This window comes from Protopterus annectens, chromosome 12.part0 (genome assembly GCF_019279795.1).
Source record: "Protopterus annectens isolate FY-2018-M chromosome 12.part0, PAN1.0, whole genome shotgun sequence".
NCBI lineage: Eukaryota > Metazoa > Chordata > Ceratodontiformes > Protopteridae > Protopterus > Protopterus annectens.
The window spans coordinates 798,551,308-798,568,120 of NC_056746.1; the positions used below are offsets into that span (position 1 = coordinate 798,551,308).

A 16,813-nucleotide genomic window follows, 5' to 3' on the forward strand; every position below is an offset into this window, starting at 1 on the left:
GAACTGTGTTTTGTTACCAAAGAAAATAAGGGACTCAAAAATTCAAAGATATAATTGGTATGGGAGTCAATAAAAGCCCGCTCTAGTTGCAACATTACTTTATACCTGACAAAACCAGAAAGGGACATTACAGTGCTATGAAACATACTGAGTCAGTTTCAAACCTTTTCGGGATACAAAGTTAATGAAGCTAAAACAAAAGCAATAGCGGTAAATTATGTACCCACATATGAATTGGTTCAGCAACATCCACATTTATCGGGACATGATAAAAAGAAGTATTTAGGAGTATGGATTAAAAGTGATACCAGTGTGGCAGCTAAGGATATGTGGGAAAAGACTAAACCAAAAGATAATACAAAAACTAAGAAAATGGAAGCTCGGTTATATGGATATTAATAGTAAGATACAAGCAGTTAAAATGTTTTTAGTCCCTTTAGTCTTATCACTGGTCAGGCATATTTTTACCAACTAGAGAAGTTGTGGATAGCAATTAATAAAGAGCTGAAGGATTTTATCTGGGAGGGGAAGATGGCAAGAGTCAAGTGGGATAAGCTGATTCCTCCAACAGAACAGGGCAGATGGGGATTACAAGAGTTGAGGGGGTATTTCAGGGCAACACATTTAAGGCTCCTACACACAGCACAAGCAGAAAACAATAATTCAAAGTAGAAAAACATGATGATAATGAAACAGGGGGGAGCTCAAGAAACAAGGAGAGACTTAGAGATTTTGGAAGCAGACCTTTAAGGAGACCAACAATAATCGTACAGAATATTATATTCATAAAGTATTGGAAGGTCTTCTAAGAACTAAGCTAAAAGAGGATGGAGAAAGGAGATTCTGCTGATAGGGATGACTGTAATTTGGGATACATACAATAGGCAAGAGGGGGGTGGGAATATATTGCAGAAAACTGGCAAAGGAACCAAGGTATTGGGAGCGAATAACTATAGAGGAAAAGTAACAGAATGGGAAGACGCCAAAAACTTTTTTGGACTGCAGGCTAGAGATTGCCTTCCATATCAAGGATTGAGATCAGGGTATAGGCAAAGAGAAAGAAATAAGGGGGTCCTAAATGAAAGACCAACACTGGTAGAATTTTTAGCAAAGTCTAGAACAGAAGTTGTTTTTAAGAAAGGAATAATTAATAGAGCATATAAAATATTGCATGATAACTATAAGAATCAATCAGAGGCGGTTAGGAAGGATTGGGAAGAGAAATTAGATAAGTAATTTACAAAGAAAGAATGGGGGGGGGTATATGTATGTCTGCCAAATATGCAACAAAATCTAGAAGATTTAGATCTTTGCCTGGAAGTGTTTACATAGGTATTTTTATACCCCAAGCAGACTTCAAAGAATTTCTCCTCAGGTAGACAGCAAATATTGGAGGTATGATGGGGAAGAAAGAGATAACTGGAAACATATTTTCTGGGTGTGTAATGAGTTGTCAGACTTTAAAGATTCCCTGCAGACTGCTCTGTCAGAAATGCAGGGTAAGCAAATTGGAGTAACTAGAGTAATGATTTTTTTGAGCTATGATATAGAATCGGAATTGAGTGGACATAGTAAGGCCTTGCTGAGTCTAATTATGATGGCTGACAAAAAGCATTTACTAGAAAATGGAAATCAAAGTCTAAATCAACTTAACTAGAAGTAGCAAAGAAAGTAACAGAGATAAACAACTGGAACTGGGATCTTTAGAAAACGGTAGGAGCAAATTACAGAGGGAAAATGGGAAATGCGGGATCAATCCCTGCAGAGGAGGAACGAGGTTTAAAAGAAGGCAGGATAGGAATGAGCAATGTAATGTTGGACTGACAATGACTGGATATGCTGAAGGTGATGCAGCTACAGTTGTGTCGTCATGGTTTAGAATGTATAATACATTTGCAATTGAGATTGTGTCTCTATGGCTTATTTTCATTTCTATAAACGTAACATGGCTTATGTCATATATGATTATTTAATAAAGATGTTTCTTGTTTAAAAAACAAATCGCATGCCGAGGTAGTGCACCCCTACTGATCTATAAATGCATTAAACAGTATAAGTTTCAGCTTATTACCATTTCATTTTAAGCAGCATAATCTGAACAACGGATATATAACAAGAGCTTATTAGCAAATGCTGCATGTTTCAACTTATGGTTTCAAATCCTTACAGCATGTACCTAGAGCTGTCATTATTACCCATTAACCAGTATTCTTAAACCCCAGTTATTTATTACAACTCAGTCAAAAACTTTTCCATGGCTGGCATTATTGTCTCAGAACAGGTGTCTTTCAAATCCATGATATTACAAACAATATCTTGGTTTCTCACAATATATCACCCAACTTTGGTTATCGCTGTGCAAATGCCATACATTTCTCTCATGTAAACTTTGAGTGATTTCCCATGCAAATATATTTATGCAAGCCAAGCATTTCATTCAACCTTCGTTCTTCATACTGGTACTACTTTTTCTACCATCAGTGGCATCTTACAGAAAACCTCTGTCCAGTTCTTATTAGCATCTACTCTGTTTTGGAGTCTGGAGTTTGGAAAAGGACCTTTAAGGTCAATATAAGTACACTGTCATATTGAAAGAGGTCATTACCAAGGATAAAAAGGTAGTGATAGAGAGAAAATCTGCACTATTTAACATCCACTGTATCTTTCAGCTAATGCTTTAATTTCTGTCTCAGTGCCAGGTGACTAGAATGGTATGTGTGACAACATTATCCATAATTTTCCCAGATATCCTTCCTATATAACATGCAGCACTCTGGAATGTTGTGGAGCTGGGGATACTTCTTTGGGGCCGCATAACAGAAACCCTACCAGTAGACATCTACCGTCCTCCAGCAGTAAAATCAAGGTACAGCAAATAATCGCCCTGCCGCAAGACATTCTTGTAAAATTGATTCCTACATCTTGACAGTATGAAATCATTCCTACTGCATAAGCATTTGTAACAAATAACTGTGCAATAACCAACAGGAAGTACATAATAGTGCATCCTAATGGTTCCCCAGACTTTCCATATGACAGTAGTGACAGCACTTAAGCTTTTCCATGCTGCTTTGTTTTACTGTATTTTGCACCTGTGTTAACAATCTAGAAGGAGTACCATTTTTTGGCCCATGAACAGAAGTTACCAGCAATGAAGGATCCAATTCCATAAACTTTCTTGTAGGTAAGTATTGGCTAGATTTCTTTACTCCCCAGCCAGAATAAACAATTTTATGCCTATATGGGCATATTTATGTATCACTTCATTTACTTACCTTAAAGCAAATTATATAAGTTTCTATGTACTATTTTGGGTTTTATGTAATAGAGCAGTACCAATTCCATAAGGATAAACTAAACATGTTAAACTAAAATGGCAAAATTAATCAAAGTGAATAAGAACCCGGGCAGACATAATTCACTGTTTTCCATCTTTGAAGGTGTGTTCATAATCCTCCATTGACTGCCATTCAGACATTCTCTGAAGTAGTCCTGCTAGCATGTGTAATGCTGTTAAGAGGTTACATAAAAACCTACAGGTGTTTTGTACCCATCACACACACTGAAATCTAAATGCCTATAACATAGCCTCTGTCTTGCCCTGTAACATACATAATCTATTCCAACCAATCAGATTTCTACAGTTTCAGCTTTGAAAACTTCACATACACCTCTATTTGTGCTCAGCTATAGCCTATCGAGGAGCTTCTTTAAGTTGTCTATGTGGTCTTTATCATTCCCACCCATCACCAGGGCAATATCTTAACAATATATTAGTAGGTCCACTTTTTGCTATAAAATAGTTGCCAGGTTCAGACAACACTCCAGATATCAGTCGGTTACACTGGAATAATCCAATATTAACTGATAATATTAATATCAACCACAATTAATTGTAATATTAATTATTAACAACAGAATTTCTTGAAAAGTCTTTTGCCTCCATTTTGTAATTGAAAATTGCTTTTCTCCATCAGATATGTTAAAATGTTTTCAGTTCTTGGCAAGGGATATGGCACAGACTTAATATTGCCTTGACAGCAGCACTGAAATCTCCACATGCATGTACAACCCACAATCTATCTTTTTTCATGAGTGCCAACATGAATATAAACCGATTGCGTCTCTTTACATAATACTCTGGAAATTTCCATCTTATTTAGTTCACTTTCTACTTTAAGTTTTAAAGCAAGAGGTGCTGCCCTAGTCTCAATGAAATTTGTGTTGGCCATGTAGTTTTTTGATGTTTCCCTTTTTACCTTTTAATTCTGCTGTCTTTAATAAAATTTCTTAATCTCTGCTAAGAGATGTGCCAGGTTTGCTTGTACAAAGGGTTTATTACTTTTCTTGGCTGCAATTTTACCTTCTTAATGGATACTAGCTCAGCTTGAGTGCTTTTATCTCCTCTTTGCTATGCACTGCTGTTTGTTCTGCATCACACACGTAAAAATTCAACATCTGTAATGCATTTCCATACATAAAGAGCATGGCATTTTACCCACTGTGATGACCTTGCTATTAGTATGTGTTGCTACTAACGCTTTGGATTCATACAATAGCATGTATGGGAATAATTCCTCATGCTTTCATGAAGATTATTATTTTTATATTGTATTTCTACATTCTGCCTTAAAATCATCTTCCTTGCAGTGACCCAGCTGGTCCATTTACTCCCTACAGGTTGAGAGCCAATTACACACCATCATCATCATTAAGGCAGCCATTAAGGCTTTATGATGGATCCCTAACCCTACAATCCCCTGCAACAGCTGACAGGTTTGGGCCACAATATCAGTTTCCCGTATGTGTGGACTATTGCTCATGCCCAAAGCCAGTACAGACTGCACTGCTTGGTGTACATGACCTTGTGCCACTGGTGTACCTACAGTACAAAAGGCATTCACTGAGTGTCAGTACAGCAGGAGGCCTAGCTGCCTCCCTCTACCACTCGGATGGGTGAACCAGTGTCAAACACTCACTTCCATCTTGTTTTGTCAGCTGTTCCAGCAACTGTGTCCTCAATCAATCCAAGATTATTCTGTTGCAGTCATGGCATCCCCGTGACACGGAGTCAGCTTTCTCAAGAAAACCATTGATAAACCTTCTCCTACATCTAACCCTGTCTTATGTTTCACTCATTTTTCTTCTTGATTGATTAAAATTAAGTTTCTTTCATACTACACAGCTATACATACATCAAGTTTTAATGTTAATTTTTTTGTGTTTGCCTTTCACTTTGTGTGAACCTTTCTTAACATCCTTCCTCTTCAGTTTTTAATAACTAAAATAAATATATGCACACTGTAATTCCACTGGCCATCCAGCACCCAATGTTTGTCATCCACTACCATCTTGCCAGTTTTTCAGTTATACATTATCTCTTTATGACCCTTTCAATGGCACAGTCGATGTTTTTTTTACTTAAACCCACCCATTCAGTCTTGAGTGACAATCTGCCCTGAAACATACTTTTATTAGGTGACTTTGCCACACCTGAAACTCACTTGGTTATTAGGTGAACTGACAAATCTACTTCCATTCTCTACCTGCCTAATAATCATTATGCATGGTGGTGGCTATTCATAAGGATACACCGTTCGGTACACATTTGTAATTTTTTGATTACATGACAAAAGTTAATCAACAAGAAGACTGTTTACTTGTACTTTATTATCGGCGATTGCACTGAGAGAACAAGTCAGAGAATAAATTTTGCCAACTTGCATTTACCTCTTACTATGTCAAATTTACAGCAGATAATGTATAATAAAGAGGGTATGGTAAAGACCCTTACAACACCCTTTATTTAATTTACTTTATTTGGTAATTTAATTTGGTATTTATTATCATTTAACCTTATGTAAGTACAAGTGAATGGGACATATTCGTTGATCTGCACAGTCAGTGAATTCACAATACTGCAATGCTTATACCATCAGTATTTTGTGATTTCTCCATTTATAAAATCATTATATATCCATGTGTCTGTTTTCAAATCTGCATTACGGCATTCTACCAACAATTTAATCAGATTGCAACATAATCGATTTATATGTGCCATTCCATACTGCTCACTCCTAGGATTAATGTTCTTTATAACACAGAACACATTTTTTTCTTTCTGTATAGTTTGCTTTATTGTCCTTTTATTAATTCAGAACTTTATCAGTACTGATATTTCCTCTAATTGCTTTAAAGTTAAGCCTGTATGATCTTTTTTATTACTTGTTTTTTTAAGATCTTCTATCCCTAGTTAAGCTATATTTAACAGCTAGACATACCACAGAAGGATTCTGCAGCTACATTTATATTCTTTTTCAAGAATAAATCCTTAGAAGCTATTAGATAATTGGAATTACTTTGAGAGTGATTATATTTTTTTTCTCTAAATATTCAGATAGTGTTCTTTAATCAAGAATATAACATCATGAGTGTTTGTAGAAAATGACAATTATTATTCTGGTGCTGACCAAGGTTTTGAGTACTAGTTTACTTGAGGCAGAAAACATATTATCCACAACATGGCATTGCACAAACAAAATGGATCCGCAGGTGAACATTACCTGCCATACAAGTTATAGCAGCAACAGAGGGGCAAGAAGGAGAGTTTGGGGAGGAGCATACAGTAGGAGAACCACAGTTGTGGCAGAGATGGGGTAGTAAGCTGCAGTACTGGCAAAGAGGTGGCATCTGGTCCTCAACTAGAGACAGCAACACAGACAACCTAAAATAAAATGATGTATGTGGTATCATATACAGGCTGTGCAGCAGAGTGCATGGACTGGCCATCTTGTGCATCGGACATCACCATACCCACACAGGTTATAGGGTGTGTAGGGAAGACTCATTCCCCATCTCAAGACCAGACTGAAACATGCCAGCAAGAAACTTAAGAACACTACTAGAAAATGTAAAGGTCATTACCGATAGCAAAGGAAAGTGCGGAATAATGTTCAGCAATGCCTTGAACTTATCCATAATAATATCACATATTCTCATCCCACAAATACAGCCAATATATTACTAGACAAATTTATTGCTAACTTCATCCCATCTACCCATATTGTTGCACCCCCTATCCCTGAAAATTTAGTTTCCCTTGTAATCACCTTGTAAAAAGTGTTAGAATATATTTCAAAGGCTAAAGTAATGTTTCAGTGGAATGAGATAACATACCAGTTTGCATTCTCATCAATGTCAAGGATGCACTTTCTGAGCCTCATCTTAAAGTGTTTGTCATCAGCCTATCCAGAGGGTTTACCCCTGATGCATGGAGAACAGCCTCTGTGACTCCGCAATACAAGGGGTTGCCCCTGTATAGATCCAGGTAATTATAGGCCCTTCAGCCTCCCCAGCCTTACATGCAAAACCATAGAAAGAATCATAGCAGAACTCATTTTTTCAGTCCCAGGCAACTTAACTGATCTAGACCCCAGTCAGTTTAGTTTTATGAAATATTACAGAATATTTGGACAGCGGTCACTTGTACACACAATCCCACATGCTGGTATTATTTAAAAATTGAACAAAGTTAATAAAAACTTCTTCATTGTCAGCGGAATTGTAAACTGGATATCCAACAGACCTCAAGTAGTGAAATTTGCTGGTTCCATCTCTAAACATAAAATTGTAACTAGTGGGGTATTACAGGGATCATTGATGGATGCTCTCCTGTTTGGCATTTAGTTTGCAGACATCTAAGCCAATATTACTGAAGTGTGGATGACCATGTTTGCTGATGATTACAACTTGGACACTGTTATCCATTCATCCACGGATACTAAACTGCTCCAAAAAGGGATTGAATGGAATATGCACATTCATGATGTACTGAAAATTGTCTCAAGCCAAATGCAAAAAAAAAAAAAAGGGCAGTATAGTAGCATTTGGCAAAAAAATCTGTTCCCACATCAAATGTTATAAGTGGTACCCCTCTTCTCACAGATATGGTCAAGAACTGGGGACGACTCTCCCTTTCATTCGATCATCGTGTTTCTACCATAGTCAAGAAATCCTTACCTCTAGCCCAACTAATTTAAAAATGAATACCTTCAAGATTCAGTAAAGTCATCTTACTATTTTAGTCTTCCCTTATTAGACACATCATGAAATACAATGCCCCTTGTACAAATTTGAGCACATCACTCTAACAGAAATGCACCAATGATATTTAATGAAAAAAATTAAAGACCTTAAATCCTTCAACTATAACAATAGATTAGCACAACTCTCCTCATGTTCAGTAACCTATCAGCTTCTACAAGGTGACCCTTGTCTCATTTTTTTAGGCCAGGAAACACTCAATCCTATTTGACCTATCATTTCTTTGCAAAACCTGTTGCTCTACAAACATCCACCCTAGGGAGCTAAATTTACAATAACAAATAAAATTACTTACTGGAGTGATAGAATCCTAACTCAATGCATTCGTACGCTATGGAATAAGTTATCCCTACAGGTCGAGCAAACCATGACTTTGTTTGCCTTTAAGACTAATCTTGATGTTTGGATGCGTAGATGTTAAGTTCACAACAGGGTTATCATGTAATGCTCACAGCAAGAACCAAACTTGCAATAAGAGCCACACAAAACCAAGTAAAATGAAAAAGTAGAATCCGGTCTGGCAGCAAAATAAAACCTTTTAATTAAAATACCATTTGAAATTCCCTCCTTTCAATACTATTGGTCAATTTCACAAAAAAACATGATGTCAGCAAAATGACAGCAAATTCACCCCTTCCCCACCTTAGACACACAAGACTGAAGCATATCTAAAAGGTGTAGTCATATAAATAAGCTTAAATGGTTTTAACAGAAGGAAGTGATGTTTCTTATTGTCAGAAGAAGTTTGTCAGTGTGACAAACGAAAGCGCTTACCTGGATTATTGCTTTTTACCGATTGTACTTTGGATTATTTTAATTAAAAGGTTTTCTTTTGCTGCCAGACCGGATTCTACTTTTTCATTTTATCATGTAATGCTCTGCTTGGTTTGGGAGGTGGGAACTATTAAATAAATGTAAATGGTGGCAAGACCTTTTAAGCGTGTCTTATTAAAGTTGGATATGGCAAGGTCTCTTATGTCCCCTGTGATCGCATGCCTAGTATTGTTACTATGTTCCTATAATCACTTTCACAGCTGTGGGGCACTGACAGTTGCCTACAGCACTACAAAAGGGTGTATTTTAATGGGAGGTAAATGTGGAAGACACATACCCTGAAGGTTGTGGAGGAGTGAGGGATTGTATCCATGAGTGGTTCTGTCAAGCTGCCACAGATAAACTGTTGGCAGTGCCAAGGTTTGATGTCATTCATAAAAACATGCATCATGGCACCCACAGAGGCAGCATTTGTTATCAGCAACACTGCTTGGTCCCTTTTCCTATATGCCATGTCACAGAGTACTTGGTGCATATTTTCCCACAAGCTATGGAGCACACTCACCATCTCCCCAGTGCTGTGGGCAGCAGTCACCCGCTCCTGGATGAACACTCACCATCTCTCCAGTGTTGTGGCCAGCAGACACCTGCTCCTGGATGAACAATCATCATCTCCACAATGCTGTGGGCAGCAGACACCTGCTCCTGGATGAACAATCACCATCTCCACAATGCTGTGGGCAGCAGCCACCTGCTCCTGGATGTATAGTCACCATCTCTCCAGTGTTGTGGGCAACAGTCACCTACTCCTGGATGAACACTCACCATCTCCACAATGCTGTTGCCCACAGATACCTGCTCGTGGATGAACACTCACCATCTCCACAATGCTGTGGGCAGCAGTCATCTGCTACCCTGCTGGAGATGACACGTAGGTGTCAGTGGTCTCCTACAATGAATTGTGGAGGCTAGTTGCTACAGAGGTGCTTCAACTAGACTGCCACACTGGCAATATTGAACACCTTCTGGTGCAGCTGGTAAAGTTGTGCATCTGGCAGGCTCAGGCCATCAAACCTCCAGAGAAGCAATTGGCCATACCATTGTCCACCCTGATGAGTGATTCCTAGGTTTATTGCCATCTTTGCCAAGCTGGTAGCCAATCACAAGCCCCAGTCTGTCCCCATTCTGGTGCGTTTCCTTCCTTGTATAACTTCCCATTCCCTGTTTATTATCCAACGCTCCTCAACAACATTAGTCTACCCTTTAGATGCATATATCTGTCCACATTCCTTCCTACCATTTTGTGTATACCATCCCTGTCTGTCTGTGTCGGTATTCTATATTTGTCTGTTTTCCTCGCTACATGTTTTTTTCCCTTATACCCATCCACAGCCATCCCTCAGTAACTTTCTCATCTACCCTTCTTTTGCAAAACTTACAAAAGGGGCTCTTTCAACACAAAAAAATAAATGCACCCCCTCCCCCACACATAACATACATTATGATTACCCTTCTGTGTTTACCTCTGGTTACTGTTTGTTACTTTCCTACCTACTTCCCTTCATTTCCACTCTTTTAATATGGGGAACAGGGTTGACCCCTGTGTTTTGTACACCTGCATTGGTCTTTCAGTTGGCATATGTTCTTGGCTACACTGCCTTTCTTGTGCTAGCCATGGACTAGCAGTAGCTATATTTCACTACATTGTGAGCATGAGCACCCATTAACTTGACAGCACTAGTTTGCCTTAGCTTGACATCCACTGTATCACCCATGAACAATGCAGAGGCACTATTCCTGACACACAGCAGCCTGAGGCACTTCATCTCATGCCTGTTGCAGCTCTCTTTAATTCTACAGTACTTAGTTCGGTATGCTGGTGCTATCCATTCACTAATACTTCTTGTATTAATTCTGCTCTGTTTCATGCAGTGACCTCAAATATGCATAGTCTTGTCTTTGAATCCCAGTCAACATCTTCAATAGGAGTTTGAGTGCATTAGCCCCACTTTCAGTTTACTAAGTAAAATAAGTAAATTATGCTAACCATCAAAAAGATACAAACTGTTTAAAGGAAAGAGGTTTCAGAATTTGTAGTGCCGAGCTTACTGACATTTATCAAAATTGTCAGTGGACTAGAACAGTTAATAAATATATGCACCACAATTACCTGAAATATCAGTTATAACTAAATAAAAACACCTTTGCTATGGTCTTACATTTTTAGTAGAAAATCTGTGCATGGGCAGAAAAAAGTAGCTAACACCCAAAATAGGGGACATGGGTTAAAGTGCCCATAAGTGTTCTCTTTATGCTTACAAGATGTGGAAGGAACATTGCCATGGAAAATATGTATTAATGTGACATGAAACAAAATAACGACTGTAGTTAAAATTAAACCAGAAACTGAAATAAGGTGGAACATATATATTACCTTTTACCCTTTCAATACTAAAAAAATCCTATACTTTCCAACACTTTAATATAAGTCACACTTAAGACCACAGTAACAGATTTCCTTTCAAATGGAGCTTGTCTGAGCACTATAGCCAGACAAAAATGCCCAGAGGCGGATTTTAAGCAGTGAACTACAAAAGAGCTAGGAATGGTCCCAAACAACCAATTACTAACAGCTTCTTGTGCTGAGGTCACTTCCCCAAGGATAGGTAGGCTGCTCAAGGCTCCCCACTCCCACTGGTGAGTAAAGAAACTTCCCTCTATCCAAGTAAGGTAATGGACAACGCAGGAACTACACCATAGACCAGAATACAGCAATGCCTGTATACTGGTCTAAACTAATCGAGAAAGGCGGAAAACAAGGATTATTTTTTGTTTTTTTTTTTGTAGAAATACACAGAAAATGCAGAGACAGTGATAAATTAGTTACACAGGCTAGCACACTTTAGTGGGCAGCCTCCACAGTTCAATTAAACAAACAAACAAGCAAACTTTCGACTAAATTCGACTAAATGTAACTTTAAGTGCAGCTTTTAAAATAAATGCAGTAATCAGTAAAAAAACAGTTCAGGCTAGTTCAAAGTAAGCAGCAGAAGCTATTTTCAGTGAAAAAAAGCAAAGATACTTAAATCCAGAAGGCAGTCACTTTTTCGAGTTCCTTGCTGCTAGGACCACTCTGTAAACCCACGTGGAGCTTGTCTGAGCAGTATAGCCCTTAAACCTAGCCAATTATCCCTTGTGAGACTCAAACCCTGCACCTTGTGTTTGTAAGGCAAACACCTCAACTATTAGGCCACCCTCCCAGTCTTTTTTCAAGAATAAATCCTTAGAAGCTATTAGATAATTGGAATTACTTTGAGAGTGATTATAATTTTTTTCTCTAAATATTCAGATAGTGTTCTTTAATCAAGAATATAACATCATGAGTGTTTGTAGAAAATGACAATTATTATTCTGGTGCTGACCAAGGTTTTGAGTACTAGTTTACTTGAGGCAGAAAACATATTATCCACAACATGGCATTGCACAAACAAAATGGATCCGCAGGTGAACATTACCTGCCATACAAGTTATAGCAGCAACAGAGGGGCAAGAAGGAGAGTTTGGGGAGGAGCATACAGTAGGAGAACCACAGTTGTGGCAGAGATGGGGTAGTAAGCTGCAGTACTGGCAAAGAGGTGGCATCTGGTCCTCAACTAGAGACAGCAACACAGACAACCTAAAATAAAATGATGTATGTGGTATCATATACAGGCTGTGCAGCAGAGTGCATGGACTGGCCATCTTGTGCATCGGACATCACCATACCCACACAGGTTATAGGGTGTGTAGGGCAGACTCATTCCCCATCTCAAGACCAGACTGAAACATGCCAGCAAGAAACTTAAGAACACTACTAGAAAATGTAAAGGTCATTACCGATAGCAAAGGAAAGTGCGGAATAATGTTCAGCAATGCCTTGAACTTATCCATAATAATATCACATATTCTCATCCCACAAATACAACCAATATATTACTAGACAAATTTATTGCTAACTTCATCCCATCTACCCATATTGTTGCACCCCCTATCCCTGAAAATTTAGTTTCCCTTGTAATCACCTTGTAAAAAGTGTTAGAATATATTTCAAAGGCTAAAGTAATGTTTCAGTGGAATGAGATAACATACCAGTTTGCATTCTCATCAATGTCAAGGATGCACTTTCTGAGCCTCATCTTAAAGTGTTTGTCATCAGCCTATCCAGAGGGTTTACCCCTGATGCATGGAGAACAGCCTCTGTGACTCCGCAATACAAGGGGTTGCCCCTGTATAGATCCAGGTAATTATAGGCCCTTCAGCCTCCCCAGCCTTACATGCAAAACCATAGAAAGAATCATAGCAGAACTCATTTTTTCAGTCCCAGGCAACTTAACTGATCTAGACCCCAGTCAGTTTAATTTTATGAAATATTACAGAATATTTGGACAGCGGTGACTTGTACACACAATCCCACATGCTGGTATTATTTAAAAATTGAACAAAGTTAATGAAAACTTCTTCATTGTCAGCGGAATTGTAAACTGGATATCCAACAGACCTCAAGTAGTGAAATTTGCTGGTACCATCTCTAAACATAAAATTGTAACTAGTGGGGTATTACAGGGATCATTGATGGATGCTCTCCTGTTTGGCATTTAGTTTGCAGACATCTAAGCCAATATTACTGAAGTGTGGATGACCATGTTTGCTGATGATTACAACTTGGACACTGTTATCCATTCATCCACGGATACTAAACTGCTCCAAAAAGGGATTGAATGGAATATGCACATTCATGATGTACTGAAAATTGTCTCAAGCCAAATGCAAAAAAAAAAAATGGCAGTATAGTAGCATTTGGCAAAAAAAGCTGTTCCCACCTCAAATGTTATAAGTGGTACCCCTCTTCTCACAGATATGGTCAAGAACTGGGGACGACTCTCCCTTTCATTCAATCATCGTGTTTCTACCATAGTCAAGAAATCCTTACCTCTAGCCCAACTAATTTAAAAATGAATACCTTCAAGATTCAGTAAAGTCATCTTACTATTTTAGTCTTCCCTTATTAGACACATCATGAAATACAATGCCCCTTGTACAAATTTGAGCACATCACTCTAACAGAAATGCACCAATGATATTTAACGAAAAAAATTAAAGACCTTAAATCCTTCAACTATAACAATAGATTAGCACAACTCTCCTCATGTTCAGTAACCTATCAGCTTCTACAAGGTGACCCTTGTCTCATTTTTTTAGGCCAGGAAACACTCAATCCTATATGACCTATCATTTCTTTGCAAAACCTGTTGCTCTACAAACATCCACCCTAGGGAGCTAAATTTACAATAACAAATAAAATTACTTACTGGAGTGATAGAATCCTAACTCAATGCATTCCTACGCTATGGAATAAGTTATCCCTAGAGGTCGAGCAAACCATGACTTTGTTTGCCTTTAAGACTAATCTTGATGTTTGGATGCGTAGATGTTAAGTTCACAACAGGATTATCATGTAATGCTCACAGCAAGAACCAAACTTGCAATAAGAGCCACACAAAACCAAGTAAAATGAAAAAGTAGAATCCGGTCTGGCAGCAAAATAAAACCTTTTAATTAAAATACCATTTGAAATTCCCTCCTTTCAATACTATTGGTCAATTTCACAAAAAAAACATGATGTCAGCAAAATGACAGCAAATTCACCCCTCCCCCACCTTAGACACACAAGACTGAAGCATATCTAAAAGGTGTAGTCATATAAATAAGCTTAAATGGTTTTAACAGAAGGAAGTGATGTTTCTTATTGTCAGAAGAAGTTTGTCAGTGTGACAAACGAAAGCGCTTACCTGGATTATTGCTTTTTACCGATTGTACTTTGGATTATTTTAATTAAAAGGTTTTCTTTTGCTGCCAGACCGGATTCTACTTTTTCATTTTATCATGTAATGCTCTGCTTGGTTTGGGAGGTGGGAACTATTAAATAAATGTAAATGGTGGCAAGACCTTTTAAGCGTGTCTTATTAAAGTCGGATATGGCAAGGTCTCTTATGACCCCTGTGATCGCATGCCTAGTATTGTTACTATGTTCCTATAATCACTTTCACAGCTGGGGGGCACTGACAGTTGCCTACAGCACTACAAAAGGGTGTATTTTAATGGGAGGTAAATGTGGAAGACACATACCCTGAAGGTTGTGGAGGAATGAGGGATTGTATCCATGAGTGTTTCTGTCAAGCTGCCACAGATAAACTGTTGGCAGTGCCAAGGTTTGATGTCATTCATAAAAACATGCATCATGGCACCCACAGAGGCAGCATTTGTTATCAGCAACATCAGCAACACTGTTTGGTCCCTTTTCCTATATTCCATGTCACAGAGTACTTGGTGCATATTTTCCCACAAGCTATGGAGCACACTCACCATCTCCCCAGTGCTGTGGGCAGCAGTCACCCGCTCCTGGATGAACACTCACCATCTCTCCAGTGTTGTGGCCAGCAGACCCCTGCTCCTGGATGAACAATCATCATCTCCACAATGCTGTGGGCAGCAGACACCTGCTCCTGGATGAACACTCACCATCTCCACAATGCTGTGGGCAGCAGTCACCTGCTCCTGGATGTATAGTCACCATCTCTCCAGTGTTGTGGGCAACAGTCACCTGCTCCTGGATGAACACTCACCATCTCCACAATGCTGTTGCCCACAGATACCTGCTCGTGGATGAACACTCACCATCTCCACAATGCTGTGGGCAGCAGTCATCTGCTACCCTGCTGGAGATGACACGTAGGTGTCAGTGGTCTCCTACAATGAATTGTGGAGGCTAGTTGCTACAGACGTGCTTCAACTAGACTGCCACACTGGCAATATTGAACACCTTCTGGTGCAGCTGGTAAAGTTGTGCATCTGGCAGGCTCAGGCCATCAAACCTCCAGAGAAGCAATTGGCCATACCATTGTCCACCCTGATGAGTGATTCCTAGGTTTATTGCCATCTGTGCCAAGCTGGTAGCCAATCACAAGCCCCAGTCTGTCCCCATTCTGGTGCTCCTTCCTTGTATAACTTCCCATTCCCTGTTTATTATCCAACCCTCCTCAACAACATTAGTCTACCCTTTAGATGCATATGTCTGTCCACATTCCTTCCTACCATTTTGTGTATACCATCCCTGTCTGTCTGTGTCGGTATTCTATATTTGTCTGTTTTCCTCGCTACATGTTTTTTTCCCTTATACCCATCCACAGCCATCCCTCAGTAACTTTCTCATCTACCCTTCTTTTGCAAAACTTACAAAAGGGGCTCTTTCAACACAAAAAAATAAATGCACCCCCTCCCCCACACATAACATACATTATGATTACCCTTCTGTGTTTACCTCTGGTTACTGTTTGTTACTTTCCTACCTACTTCCCTTCATTTCCACTCTTTTAATATGGGGAACAGGGTTGACCCCTGTGTTTTGTACACCTGCATTGGTCTTTCAGTTGGCATATGTTCTTGGCTACACTGCCTTTCTTGTGCTAGCCATGGACTAGCAGTAGCTATATTTCACTACATTGTGAGCATGAGCACCCATTAACTTGACAGCACTAGTTTGCCTTAGCTTGACATCCACTGTATCACCCATGAACAATGCAGAGGCACTATTCCTGACACACAGCAGCCTGAGGCACTTCATCTCATGCCTGTTGCAGCTCTCTTTAATTCTACAGTACTTAGTTTGGTATGCTGGTGCTATCCATTCACTAATACTTCTTGTATTAATTCTGCTCTGTTTCATGCAGTGACCTCAGATATGCATAGTCTTGTCTTTGAATCCCAGTCAGCATCTTCAATAGGAGTTTGAGTGCATTAGCCCCACTTTCAGTTTACTAAGTAAAATAAGTAAATTATGCTAACCATCAAAAAGATACAAACTGTTTAAAGGAAAGAGGTTTCAGAATTTGTAGTGCCG

General features: G+C 39.0%; 1 protein-coding gene across 7 annotated transcripts in view; it reads right to left on the bottom strand.

The window, feature by feature from the left end:
* Positions 1-16,813, bottom strand: part of KIAA1217 (KIAA1217 ortholog) — a 2,251,763-nt gene that overhangs the window by 814,760 nt on the left and 1,420,190 nt on the right. The gene's annotated exons all lie outside the window — the stretch shown is intronic.